Source organism: Dendrobium catenatum, unplaced genomic scaffold (assembly GCF_001605985.2).
Source record: "Dendrobium catenatum unplaced genomic scaffold, ASM160598v2 fragScaff_scaffold_621, whole genome shotgun sequence".
Lineage (NCBI taxonomy): Eukaryota > Viridiplantae > Streptophyta > Magnoliopsida > Asparagales > Orchidaceae > Dendrobium > Dendrobium catenatum.
The window spans coordinates 1,521,325-1,535,556 of record NW_021319083.1 but is presented as its reverse complement, the minus strand read 5'-3'; positions in this window follow the sequence as shown (position 1 = coordinate 1,535,556).

Sequence of the window (14,232 nt, the reverse complement as noted above, 5' to 3'; positions counted from 1 at the left end):
ATCTAATCAATTAAAAGCAAGCGAATTTAGACTTTGACCCAAATTTGATTCCAAAATTCATTTTAACACCTCCAAGTAGAATTTGAGCCAATGTGTTTGATTATGCCAAGGAAGAAAACGGAGAGGAGAGCAACCACCACATTTTTTATATTCATAATTATCAGATATGATAGATAAACACATTTGGTTTTAACAATTTTAATAATGACTAAGGGTCATAATCAAAAGATTAAAATAAACAGGACAAACAAAAAGAATGTCTTTATTATCAAAAAGTTTTATATTTGTTAAACCATGCATTATTCACATAATTATCAGACATGATGACAAATAAAAATAATGCCTTGATATCATAATGAAATAAGTAGTACTAAGAATATGATTGAAAGGGGTAAATACTAAGATTTGGGACTATATATAAGTCATTCAAAATCTTTAATATGAGAGTGATTAGTATAAAAAAATATAATTGTTCGTCAAATAATTTTTCAAAGCAGTTATGTTATTATCCTTCTGAAATGTTCACACTCAAAATAATCATATAGATTAATACAATTTTTTTTGGAAATTATTGCATTTCTTTATTAGATTTATGATGGTTGCTGAAATCGGAAGATCTATGCATTTGATGAAAGATACGAGATGTGAAGCTTCAGAAATTTTTGCTAAGCTCTTAAGTAGGCCAATAATCCTATCAAAAAAGGGGAAATTATGGTAGATATTAAGAATATGCCGTTTTTTTTGATATGACAATAAGTTGGATGGGTAATGACCTGATGGGAGACATGAGGAAAGACTGAAAGATACGATTTTTTAATGCATCCTCATTTTTTTTAAATGAGAGAAAAGGACAAAAGAAAAGTTCTTTTACGGGATTGAGTACATTGGAAGTTGGAACAGTTTGTGAGATGAGTGGTATTCTCAAATCATAAGTGATAATCTATTCGGGTCCAATCCGAGTTGATCCGGGCATAAACGGGTTGACCCGAGCCCGACCCGTTTAACTAAATGGGTGAAAATTTTCAACCCAGACTCGATCCGTGCGGGTTACCGGGTTGATCTGACCTGACCCACAAACCCGCAAGTGCAGTGACGGACTAGCGGAGGTGTGTGATAGCGCAAGTGGGCGACAACGACACAACGATAGATGGCCGTGGCCGCAGGGAGTGTGCGGAGTCGTAGGACTTGCACTGGCGGAGGTGTGCGAGTGCGGGACAACGGCACAACGCTATGTCAGAGTCGTCAGACCTTCAGACTGGATGAGGCACGTGATGGACTCATTGGACTGGCATCCGGCGGAGCAGAGCTGCAGAGGCAAGGCTTGACGCCTCAACCTGAGTGCGGTGAGCCGGTGAGGTCGCATGCCGAAGGTGCCGGGATGTGAGTGTGACCAATGGGCGGACAGGACTACGCGGACGCCTAAGAAACAAACTAAGCTGGCCATTTCGAGTTAACCTGCGGGTTTCCAGGTCAACCCGAACCTGACTCATTTTTCAAACAGGTAAAAAATCCGAAAATAAACCGACCTGTTTCACAAACGGGTTGACCCAAACCCAAATTTTTCCTGATCAAGTTTTAGGTCGTGTCAATTTTTGACACCCCTAAATCTCACAACAAGCCGAAATTACAAAAATCTACAAATTCCAACAAATAATAATATAATATAATAATAAAATGAGTTTGAAAATCTTTAAATTTAACTTGCAATTAAAATTATTTATGAAAATTTAATATTCTGCTAATCTTTAAAAAAAAAAACTATTTTTAAACTCACTGTGATGAGATATTCAATTCGAACACAATATTTCACCTTACAACACTACCTAAAATATCATACTTATTTCATATTATTTCTCTCTTATAAAATTAATTTATTTTGACCCTTAAGTTCCGCTTATTGTTAGGTCCCTATAAATTTTCTTCATTAGATGAATGAATAATATATTTAAAGTGTATCAGGTCTTTGAGTGAAGTGACATCATCCGTTAAATTAATCTCAAATATTAGACGAAAAAAATTATTTCAAAAAACCTAAGGTAAATTATAACAGAATTTGAGATTAATTTTATACATAAATAATTTATATTGAATTCATCTCAAGCTTAATCTTTTTTTTTTTTAGTCATTCTCACCGTTTTTTTTTTAACCAAGAAAGAGCATTCAAGAACAAGCTTTGCAACTAAAACAAGCAAGCTTCCGTGAAGATTTAAGAGTGAGTCAACTAAGGCTTGGTTTGGGACGGCCGTTTTAGTACAAATTTTTTTAATTTTGTACTAAAACTCTGTTTTAAAAAGCAATAAAAAGCCGTCCAAAACGAAGCCTAAGTCGAGTAATATTTGATGAGCTTTTAGCGAGCTCAGCTTTGTTTTGCTCAACTCATTAAATTATGACTCCAAAACTAATTTTTGGCAAACATAAAATCTATTTGAAAGTCATATCTAAATAATGAAATGTACCTGATTTCACACATGTATATATGAATATAATTTATATTTAGATTATCAATGCATACAATCTATTCATATATACTTCCACATACACAAATATATATAAATAATCATACAAACATGCATATATTTAGTAAAGCTACTATTGAGCCAAACACAATCAAACAAGACCTTGTTTGTATTTGGCTCATTAATATACGAGCTTACAAAAATAAGTTGAACTCGAACTAATTGTCGAGCCGAGCATAATCAAACTTTAACGATGATAATCAAATCTCAAACAAAGAGTTAGTGAGAGATGATTAGGGTATTTGAAAAACTCATAAGGAGAGAGAAATGATTTAAAGAAAAACCTGGCTAGAATTTTGGTTCAGTTAATTCAAGTTGAATTAAAAAGGGCACATGAGAATCTATGATGCACCGACACTTCTCCTCAAAGAGGCATGCAGTGCCCGACATGTATCCGACATGACATTCGTCCGACACTCCTCCGACACGTGTCGGACATGCCGAAAATGTGTCCGATTAAAAAAATATTAAATACAAATTAGACACACACACATATATATCATAGATATTTTATGATTTTTTTAAAAATATAATTTCTTGCATTTGGCGGGATTTAAATAAAATTTCTTATTTTCTATCCACAACATCAAATCAACGTCCGCACTTAATACCCATTCATCGAAAATTCTCATTTTCATTTCTCTTTGGCAATGATGGTATTTTCAACTCCTATCTCGGTGACTAATAAACGGCATCGAGGCCTGTCTCTCGACATTCTAATACTAATCATTTTAAGCATAAATTCTAATTAAATGACTTATTATCTCTAAATTATTTTTAAAATTATACTTATTTAAATTTTTACACTATTTTTAAAATATAAAACTATAATACCGTGTCCAACCCGTATCCGTGTCCTATATTTTCAATAATTAATGTGTCCCGTCATGTCGTATTCGTGTCGCCGTGTCCGTGTCTATGCATCATAGATGAGAATGAATTAATGATGAAATATAACCCTTTTGTTAACCCTATATATGATAGATGGAATGCTTATGACTGTATTACTAATGATCCCATCTATCAAGTAAATGAAGATGCATCTTATGCTATATCAGAACAATAAAGCAAGCATTATTAATGATTCTAATTTTTTCTCGTTTTTAGAATGTCACCCAGACAATGTCGGGCCATCCAATTGATGCAGGGATCAACACGTTGCAGAATCTATAAAGCTTCATCTATGCGATCGAACGTGTATGAGGATGATCTACAGAATGAGGGACGGGAATGACGAGCACTATCATCAAGCTACAAAAGGGGATAAAAGTCAATGACATTGAAAGCATGAGGGATTTTATCTAAAGGAAATCTAGAAAGATTTAAATCAGGGTACTTGGAAGTCAAAACATACTCAATAATGTGGGCCAAGTTAGGGACTAATTATTATGTGTGGATACATGATGGAGAGAATCGTCCGGATTTATTGCGATTGTGCTTTTACAAAATAGCTGTAAAAGGGCAGCAAATATTTAATATTTACTCAATAACTGAATATTTGATGCACATTTATTGAGTATTTGCAAAAACACAACAAAAGAGCATTAAAAACACATTCATTATTGAATATTTGTTGTCCTTTTACTGTCATTTTATAAAAACCCAGCAAAAGGACAGTAAAAGCGCAGCAAATTCAGAAAGTTCTCCCTCTCCGGTGTCCGCACAAAATAATTTCTCGAAGCTAGGATTATGAGAGTGATTGTAGGCTGAATTTTGAAGTTTTAAGATGAGCTGCCATAGTATCAATGAGAGCACCTGTAGCGTAAAACTTCTCTACAATATTCTGGAGTATAGAGTGATGAAAAATTGTATTGGATGTATAAAAATGAAGTGATATGATAAAAAAAAGTATCTAATTTTAAGGTGAATTGTTGCCTAAATTTTTCGATGGTCCTTGAGAATTTTTTAACTTTGTAAGAGACTGACAACATGAATGCAGATAGGAGAATTGCGGATGTGCGTGCTGATCTGCCCATCATTGGTTTGGTCAACAGTCATGTTGTAAATTGCCGAATAAAATCAGAGCAAAAGAGAAGATGCAAACCGAAGAATGGCTCGGAGTACAGAACTCTCATATTGATGTACCTATGAATCTAGGGTCACCCTATCAATCGCAAGATGTAAAGCATTGACAGGTTTGGCTAATTAAGAGATTTCACTGCGATTGGCATGCCGATAGTGATGTTGGAGACAAGGGGTGTGAGTGAGTTGAACTAGCTCGAGCTCTATTAGTTTATGGGCTCTCGAGCCGAGCTTATCAAGCTCACCAGTCGAGCTCGAGCTCAAATTCGAACTTGTTTAATAAACGAGCTCGAGTTTGAGCTTGATTGAGGCTTGGCTCACAAGCCGGCAGCTCGATTAACTATTATGATTTTTAAAATAATTTTTATTTTTAAAATACCAGCGTAATACGAGCCTAATCCCCCCTATTTGAGGCGGACAACGCTTGGTCGCGTCAACCGTGCAGCTCGAGCTAGGATGGCAGGACAACGAGTAAGCAGACCAATGAATTCAACTCGAATGAGGCATAAGCGGACGGGACAACACGGATGCGGAGGCTGGACGAGCGGCTCAATGAGCAGCTCGAACTCGTTCAGCTTGACTTTTGAGATCGAGTTTCAGCTCGCTTTCAGACCGATTAGCTGAGCTCGATTGTGTCAAACTCGACTCGACTCGTTTACTCCGCTATATATATAATGATTATAATCAATGAAATAAAAAATAAATAGAAGATAAAGATCGAGAAAGAGAATTGTACAAGTAAAAATACAGTGGAATCTTAAGAGCGTGGATGGGAGCTGATTCCAGTCAAAACCACAGAATAGTATTGTGTCCTTATTCTTTTTTTTTTTTTTCGCGCTTTATTTATTATGCGGCATATTTATTTTTTGATAGAATTTTAGGGGGAAATTTTAAAAACCCAATTTACCCTACAATTGGGTTGTGTGGTAGCCATCAGAATACTCCGCTGAAATAGTCATCGAGTTGCAGATAGGCAATAGCGTTGATAATATCGACCCTTTCAGGAAGGAAGCGTGAACCGGAACTTAAATACAAAGTTGGTAGAGTGGGCGACGACTTACAGCGCACGGAGAAAATAAGAGAAAAACCTTCTCAGCTGCTATTGTCAACATGAAAATGAAACACTTCAATTTCAATGCAACATCATCAGACAATCACCTGTAAAAGAAAAGTACCAGAGAATCGTAAGTTATTTATTCATACCTTCATCCACCCAGGATTTAATAGCAAAAAAGAAGGTAGAAGGTTAAACAACTTTACTTGGCTCCTCTAATTTTTTATTCGAATTCAGTTATGCCATTCAATCCTCCCAAATATCATGGTAGCAACATCACAGATTAATGATTCACATTGTTCACATCCATAACCAATTCTGAGTACTGACAAAATCAAAGTATGACTCATTGATCGAATTATACTCAAATCATTAACCATCTCACTAATAGCTGTGAGAGGAAATCGTCCATCACATAATCTTAATCAGTAATCACACAACATGCCACTCCATCACACAAAGTTCATAGTCGATCTGATTACCCCCAAAAAATCCCGTACAGGAATATTAATACAACTCAAAATGAATCCATCTATCTGATCATAATTTTTTAGTTTAGTCTTGGATTGCGTTCGATTATATAATATTCATTTTGTTCTACAACGCCTCCACAGTTCTAGTCGAAGAAGTGGAGACGGCCGGCTGCTGAGGTAAAGTGACGGCCGGCGCGGAGTGGCCGTGAGAGTTTACCCGATGCAGGCGACACTTGAACGATCCGGCGTGCGTCGTCGGCGCGCAGACGCACTTCGGGGGCGGCGCTGTTTCTGTTCCATGCGTACTCCCGGCAGAGTTCGACGACCACGTTCTCCTCATGCTTCGCGGCGACGGCTCACCGGCGGCCATTGTTCAAGGATTTGGATATAGCCCCGGATCTGCCACAACAACGGTTTCAAAACTCAGATCCAGGAAAAAATACAATAAAATAATACAAACCATAAACACAATAAATTATTTAACCAGCTTAGATATAAAAATATAGATTCGGATCTTGTTCAAATGGAAATCAATTTCTGAATTATTTATCAATTTTAACATAATTTCCAAAAAAAAAAAATTTTAACATTAGGAAAAGGATTTAAGAAAAAAAATAAGGCGCGGGAATGAAGAGAGAGAAAACCTTGCAAGAACAGAGAGGGAGCAAAATCGGCAAACTGTGGTTCATTAGACAGCCCTACTATTTATAGGACCACATCTCATTGCCCGTCTGACCGGAAAATTTTCGGTCATCTCGGGCAACCGGGCAATACTGCCCTAAGTCTGCCCGCGATTCCTCTATTCAATACAGCGGGCCGAGGCCCATGATTTAGTGCTTGCATTCAACATAAAACCAACTTTTCACACCCTCTCCACGTGGCTTGCAATCATCCACATAAAACTTACTGGACCCACGAGCATTACGGAGGTTCCAAAGCTAGGTCACTTAAGATCAAAAGTAACGACGACGAATTCGGCGGGGAATAACCGCCAAATGACCAAAATAACCCCGAGCTTTTTTGTTTTTGTGGGAAAACCTGAGCGAGCAGAGGTCGATCATGAAGCTGTATATGTAGCCTTTCGTGTTGCGGAAAGGCTACGTTTGTTGACCTGGTTACTAACATGCCGGCCAGTAATGTGTGGCTGGAAACAGCTACGGTTCGAACCATGGTGGGAGAGGACTTTTCTTTTCTTTTCTTTTCTTTTTTAATCCAACATATAATATCAATTCTGATATGTCAAGGACCCTGATTCAAAATAACTCTCAATATCTATATAAATTATTCTGTGCGGACATCAGAATATTCAGAAGTGAATCAGAATACATCACGTCATCCGATATACAGATAAAAGAAGTTGACTTTGAGTTTATTGATTCTTTCAAAGAATCAAATTGATAGTTAAGTTAATTTAAATACATATAAAATTAATGTTGAAAGATAAACAAAGGCTTTATGATCCCTAGAGGGACTACCCAAAAGAGAAACGATAAAAGACTCGTAAAATATTGAAGGATGATTACAAAGTTACAAGTTTTACATTCTATAATTAGGTTTGTTTAAAAAAAATGAATGATAATTGTGTCAATTATGACCGTAAGACTCATGAAATTAACAAAAAAAAAAGACTCAAACCTCTTAATAGCTTTGGCTAAAATACTTAGATTATCCTCATAATACTATACAATATACATGAGTGTATGCTTTGACTATACAAAAAATACGAGACTTACAACATCATTTATTTTGAGTGCTCTCCTAAGTTATTTCAGATATTATTACATGCGGAATTCGGACCGTCCGGATTTGATTTGGTACACAGTAAAATACACAGTTCCTTACAAAATTATATATTTACTATATATTTATTGTATACTCTCATAAAATCAAGACGCATCTTTCATCTAGACTCCGCACCTAAGCAAGGAGTAAGTGCAATGTCACAAACAAAGCTAGTAAGCACAGGTATTTCTGATGACGTTCTGTCAACATTAATGTCTGTAACTTGCCATTATTATAAGAGTTAACTTTTGCAAAACCGACTTGATTGATTCATCAAACTCACGTATTAATTTCCGGAATTTGTTCCTGTAGCTACATAAAATCATGTTATTGTTATTAAACAGCATTTTGATAACGTAAGATCAGACTGTAGCCAGGCCTTCCAAATAATAGCAGTCATCAAAGTTGCAGCTAATAAATTATACCATTGCAAATTTATTTAGCTTTTGAAACTGTTTCGAAGGTTTGTGTGATAAAAACTATTGTTATTTGATAAAATTGGAGGGAGGTTTACATATCTAACATTTAAAATATTAAAATTTATAAATTGAACACTTAAATTTTATTACTTATATCATCTGATGATATGATATCTTTTGTTTTAAACTTCGTTTGAAACGGCTTTCATACTGTAAAAAATTTAATTTTTATACTAAAAAATTGTTTTAAGAAACAATAAAAAAGCCATCTCAAACAAAGCTTTAGTGTCACGATAGAGATCGGCTGGACAGTCTTGGCATCACCAAGTCTATCAATGTTTTCTAGCATCATCTAGGCCCATCAATATCCTCTCGTCAGCAAGCTATGCAAGAAGAGCAATATGAGAATAGAGAAAAAGCTTGCAAGTGAAAGTTTATTGACGCAGAACCGACGGCGGCGAAGGACAACGAAACTAGCAAGGAATATTATTTTTTATTTATTGAGAGATTTTTAATGTTATTTATGAAAATAATAATTTTAGCCCAAATCCCTATTATAATTATGAGAACTTTAAAAAGTCATCCACTTTTACTAATAGATTTACATCCTAAAATGATATAAGTTATATGAGAAATAGTTAAATAAAGATCAATTAGATTAAATTCATCTTATAGGAATTATTATTAATAAAATTATAAATCAGCAATAAATTAATAAACCAAAAAAAAAAAAAAAACATCAATAAAAATGGTAGTTCAACGCCAGACAAAACTAATTTAGGTAAGGAGGGGATTCATGCTCTCCATTTATTTAGGTCTTTTTTTCTAAGGGTTATTTTGCAACCAAAAAGACCAAATTTAATCAACACTATATATCTTATGTATTGCAATTTAAGTTACAATCATAAAGGTCCTAAAACTATTAATCCATCTTATTTCTTAATAAAGGCAAGTTTCACCAAGTTAATCAAAATAGCTTACAAGTTAAATCCTTAAAATCTATACTGACAAAAAAGTAAAATCCAAGCAATTGGAAATAATTATTACACTTAAGATTGGGGGTTATTTAAGAGTGGATATACTCTCACCAAGGTGTTTCTCAATAGAAATTTTTAAAGTATGTTAGCAAATAAGAGAAAAGGCAAGGCTATAATGCTGGAGCTAACTACAATAGAATTTGATGCTCATCACTATAGTTTTAAGATATTTATTTTACTTATTTTATAAGCTAATATTATAAATAAAAATATCCATAAAAGGAATTTCATTAATTCATAAAAGTTTAAATTATCTCATATAGCTTTGAAACCCGAATAAGTAGCCCCATTAGCAAAAATTCCTTTTAATCTCAAAAACTTCTTACTATATTTCTTTTAAATGCATTTTTAAACACATTTATGCTGCGAGGGAGGCTTTATAATAAAATGGTTGAACTAAAATAATCATCGGATGCATAAATCTTTTAGCGATTTCATAAAAGTGCGACTCTGGAGTCTTCTTTGGCTGCGATGATGATCGGAAATTTGAGGCGTACGATGAAGAACTTTCAAAACTAACCGCATTTTTGGCTAATCTTCATTTTCATTTAGCTTTTTAGCTCCTTCAGGCGAATAAGCTTTAATTTACTCATTAAATTGAGCGAGATGGATGTGGAAACTTTTTAGGTATGCAGTTTCATCCCTACACTCTCTACAGCTCCACGACATCTCTTATAAAATTTAAAAAGCTTTATAAAGGGATGGGATAAAATCCATTAGGTACCGCTCCATGCTTTTTACAATCAACTACTTCACTACTCTTGCTCTAATTATAATAATATCATAATCTTCAATTAAAAATGGATTTATGGATATTCAATCACTTAATAAAATTTAGAAAAAGATAATGAATAACACTATATGGACATAATTTTTGGTTTGATTGAATATACATTAACATATGTTTCTTATATGATCTCCTCTTTTGAATGATGATGTTATTCATGAGCATATACACCCACGAGAAACGCTATTAATAAGAAGTTGACAATAATGTTGATGATTATGACACTCTCAACCGTGACTTTGATGAATGTGGATGTTTGTGGAAGCAATAAACTAAATATGAAACCAAGGATCTTTATACCTTTATGTATTTTTATCAATAAATAACCAGTTTTATTGAGGCAAAATATAAACACCGGTAGGAATTTACTATATCATCATAGGGTGGGATGAGGCTACGTTTGTGCCTTACAAATTACATTTTCATACATAAGGTGTATTTATTCTTTTAAGTAGATCTGTATTCTCGGTACGTTGGAGGTTAGTAGTTAGTAGACAAAGGAAATCGAATTTGTGTACAGTGTTGTGAATTAAATAGACATAGAACCTGAAAGATGAGAGTTATTTGTTTTTTGTGGGAACTTAGGAGGCGGTGTTCGTATGAGTGTTTTATTTAAGTGTTGAGTGCCATAGCACGTTAACGTTTAGTTGATGGTACCTATATGCTAGTAATGTGTGCGACGTAAGGGATCGATGAGTGGGAAGAGGATTATCTTTATCTCATACGTGTTCTTTTATATTAAAGTTTTTATATCAATAAATTGAACAAATATTATATTCGATAGGTAGGATTCTGTTCATCTCTATAAATCTATATGATTGTTTGTGAGAACAATATCTAACGATAAATTAAACATAATTAGCCATAAACTTTGATCATACATATATAAACTTCATTAAATATTACAGGTGAAAATGTCAGATATTTAATATTAATTTAAAGTAGTTGCATGATTTTATATTGAATCTGATTTTATTAGTCATATTATTATATTTAGATGATTATTAATGTGTGTGTTAAAATTGAAAATCTCTTGTAATACTATCATTTTAATTTTGTAAGATCCCCACAAGCAGTTTCATTTTTTACTAAGTGAGAGGGATCTTACTCATATAATTCCTTTTCGTCATGTTAGATATTAATGTATAGTGTTAACAGTTATTTTAACCATTCCTATTAGATAAAATTAGATTTATGTTAACGACCTTTAGTGTATTGCATTTAATGTGAATATTTTATGTAATGGACAAAGCTCTTGCGTGTGTGTGTTTATATTCTAGAGACTAAATTGTACTCATAATCTTCTTTTCATATATTAGACATTAAATTCACCGCTCTGTTAACATAGTAATGGACTTATTAATTATTTATTTGCTCATCATCTCTATTTCATATCGATTTTTCTTTGAAAGCCGTGTTTGCCTTTTGATCTAATTACCATTTAGTCGTACCTTTTACCTAGTTAATCGATTTATATTAAGTGATGTCCGCTGCTATATTTCACAGATTAAATTTCGATAGAATTCATTCGCGTTATCGATAATTTTCAATTGATTAGGCCCTAGAATATTCATGAGCTTTGGGTGAAATCTTTAAATTCTAATTATTCCTCACTTGTTATTTCAAAATTATAATATAAGGTATTATACTACTTTCTAAATTTTAAAGTCATTTTTATGTATTCTATCTTCAACGGCCATCCTTTCCAATTGAACCGCACTCACCGGGTCGTGCCTGTCCCACCTAAGTAAAGCCAGGTGTTCAGTGGTTCTGTCCCATTAACTGTCGTAACTTGCATTTTTAGCGATTCCTTTGCAACCCGTTGAATTGATTCAATCACCTCACGTATTAATTTCGGAAATTTGGCTCTGTAGCTACAATAATCATGTTGTTATTAAAAGCATTTGCTACGTATCAGACTGTAGCAGCCTCAAATAATTAGCAGCATCAAAGTTGCAGTATATTTACATGCAATTTATTTAGCTTTGAAACTGTTTCGAAGGTTTGTGTATAAAACTATGTAGTGGATAAATTTGGAGGGAAGTTTAACATATCTAACATTTAAAATATTTAAATTTATAAATTGAACACTTAAATTTATTACTATTATTGTGATATGATTTTTTTGTTTTAGCTTTCGTTTGATTAACGGCTTTCATACTCTTCTAAGCAGTCTAGATAAAAAAATTATTTTACTAAAAAAAAAAACTCTTAAAAAGCAATAAACATCTCAACAAAGCTTAGTGTCACGATAGAGAATCGCTGGAAATCTGCATTACAATCTGTCGATGTTTCTTGCATCATAGACCATTAGGGGCAACCAAGTCAGCCGAAATCGCAAGCCGCTCGGCCTGACTTGGTACGCTCTGACGAGTGACTTATCGGTATTGGTGAGTCGAGCTAAACCGATTTGAGTTCTAAGGCTTAAATAACTCGAGCACAGATAGGCCCCAGACTCGATATCCAGGTCGTACACTCGACGTGGAGTCATGGCAGAAAATCAAAAATGACGGAGCTCTACGGTGGAAATCTAAATCGACAGTTAGCTCGACTCTAGATACTGATGGTAGATAAACTCTAAGACAATGAGGGAGATCACGAGTTGGGAACCGACGAAGAAGATTTGGACGACACGTCGTTATTTTTTACTACGAGCTCAGGATCCCGGACACTTGCAAGAATTTTGGGAAAGACACGGGAAATTTTGAGATAGTCCGTCTTTTCGATACATAGCTCGGTCCTTGGGATGAGCGTGGAGTTGGGAAGACCAGACGCGATGGATAAGTTGGGACAAAGATATCGACGAACGAAGGTGGGGAAATGGCGCGAAAGAGGGCAGAGTTTCACAGCGAGCTCAAGACTGGCTGACGGGCCGCTCAAATGAAGACAAGCAGAGCTCGAGCTGTGTTAGATATAAGCCTCGACTCAAAACCCTGCTCGAGTCGCTCAACCGATGCACCGTAAGACCATCAATATCTACCAGCAGCTATGCAGAAGACAAGATGAGAATAGAGAAAAGCGTGCAAGTAGACAGTTTATGTGACGGAACAGAATCGCAGGCGAAAGCAATGAAACTAGCAAGGATAGTATTTTTAGTTTATTGAGAAGTTTTTAATTAATTTATGAAAATAAGGTGTTTAGGCTCAATATATGCTGTAATCTTATATTATGAGAACTTAAAAAGTAGCCACTTTACATAATGATTAATCCTAAAATATGTCTATAAGTTAGATAGAAATAGTTAATAAAGATAAATTAGATAATGTTCTATAAGGAAAGTAGTATTAAAAATATAATCAGCATAGAAATAAACAAAAAAAAAATTTAAATAAAGGAGGGGCTCGGTCAATGTCAAGTTGCAGATCTGGCGGAGAAGGGCCCTCGCTCAAGCCTATAGTCGATAAGGGTTCTATTGGTGGTGGGCGGTATCTAATGAAAGCGCGACTTAATTTTCATCAAAATAAATTTTATAACTATATATTTATTTTAAATGAATGTACAATATAAAAATGAAGAAAATTAAATTATATTCAATTCGAAAAAATATAAGAAATGCACACAACCACATCGCTGTTATGTAGATAAGATTGCAAAAAGATATCATATAGAGTTTATAAGACTAACAAGAAAAAAAAGAACTAAGCAGCAGATTTTTTTTTTTTTTAGATAGAAGGAAAAATAAAACTGCTTCTTACTAAGTTGGTATGACTTTGTTAACAATGCCTGTAAATCACATTTAGAAAGGGAAAGAACTTGAAAAGCAAATTCATAGCCCAAAAGGGGAGATTATATTACAGTACGCAAATGAACAGTAGGTACAGAGTTTTATTGTGTCTCCAAATAATTAAATGTCATAACTATTTTGACTATTATGATATATAATATTGCGACACCATTTTCTAATGCGTTACTTATGACACTCTTCTGGTTTAGTTTATGACGTGAAAATGCTAGAAACTATATACAAATTAGCGCAGTTGCTTACATTGTCTGTTCCAAGAAATAACCAATGGGAGAAATTATTATCAAATCGGATAAGAGACATCCGTTTGTTGAATACTGAAAACAAATATTGTAAGATACGAGAGCTACTCAGCAAATACCTAAGAACTGAATATTTAGAAATACTTAGTAATCAGAAC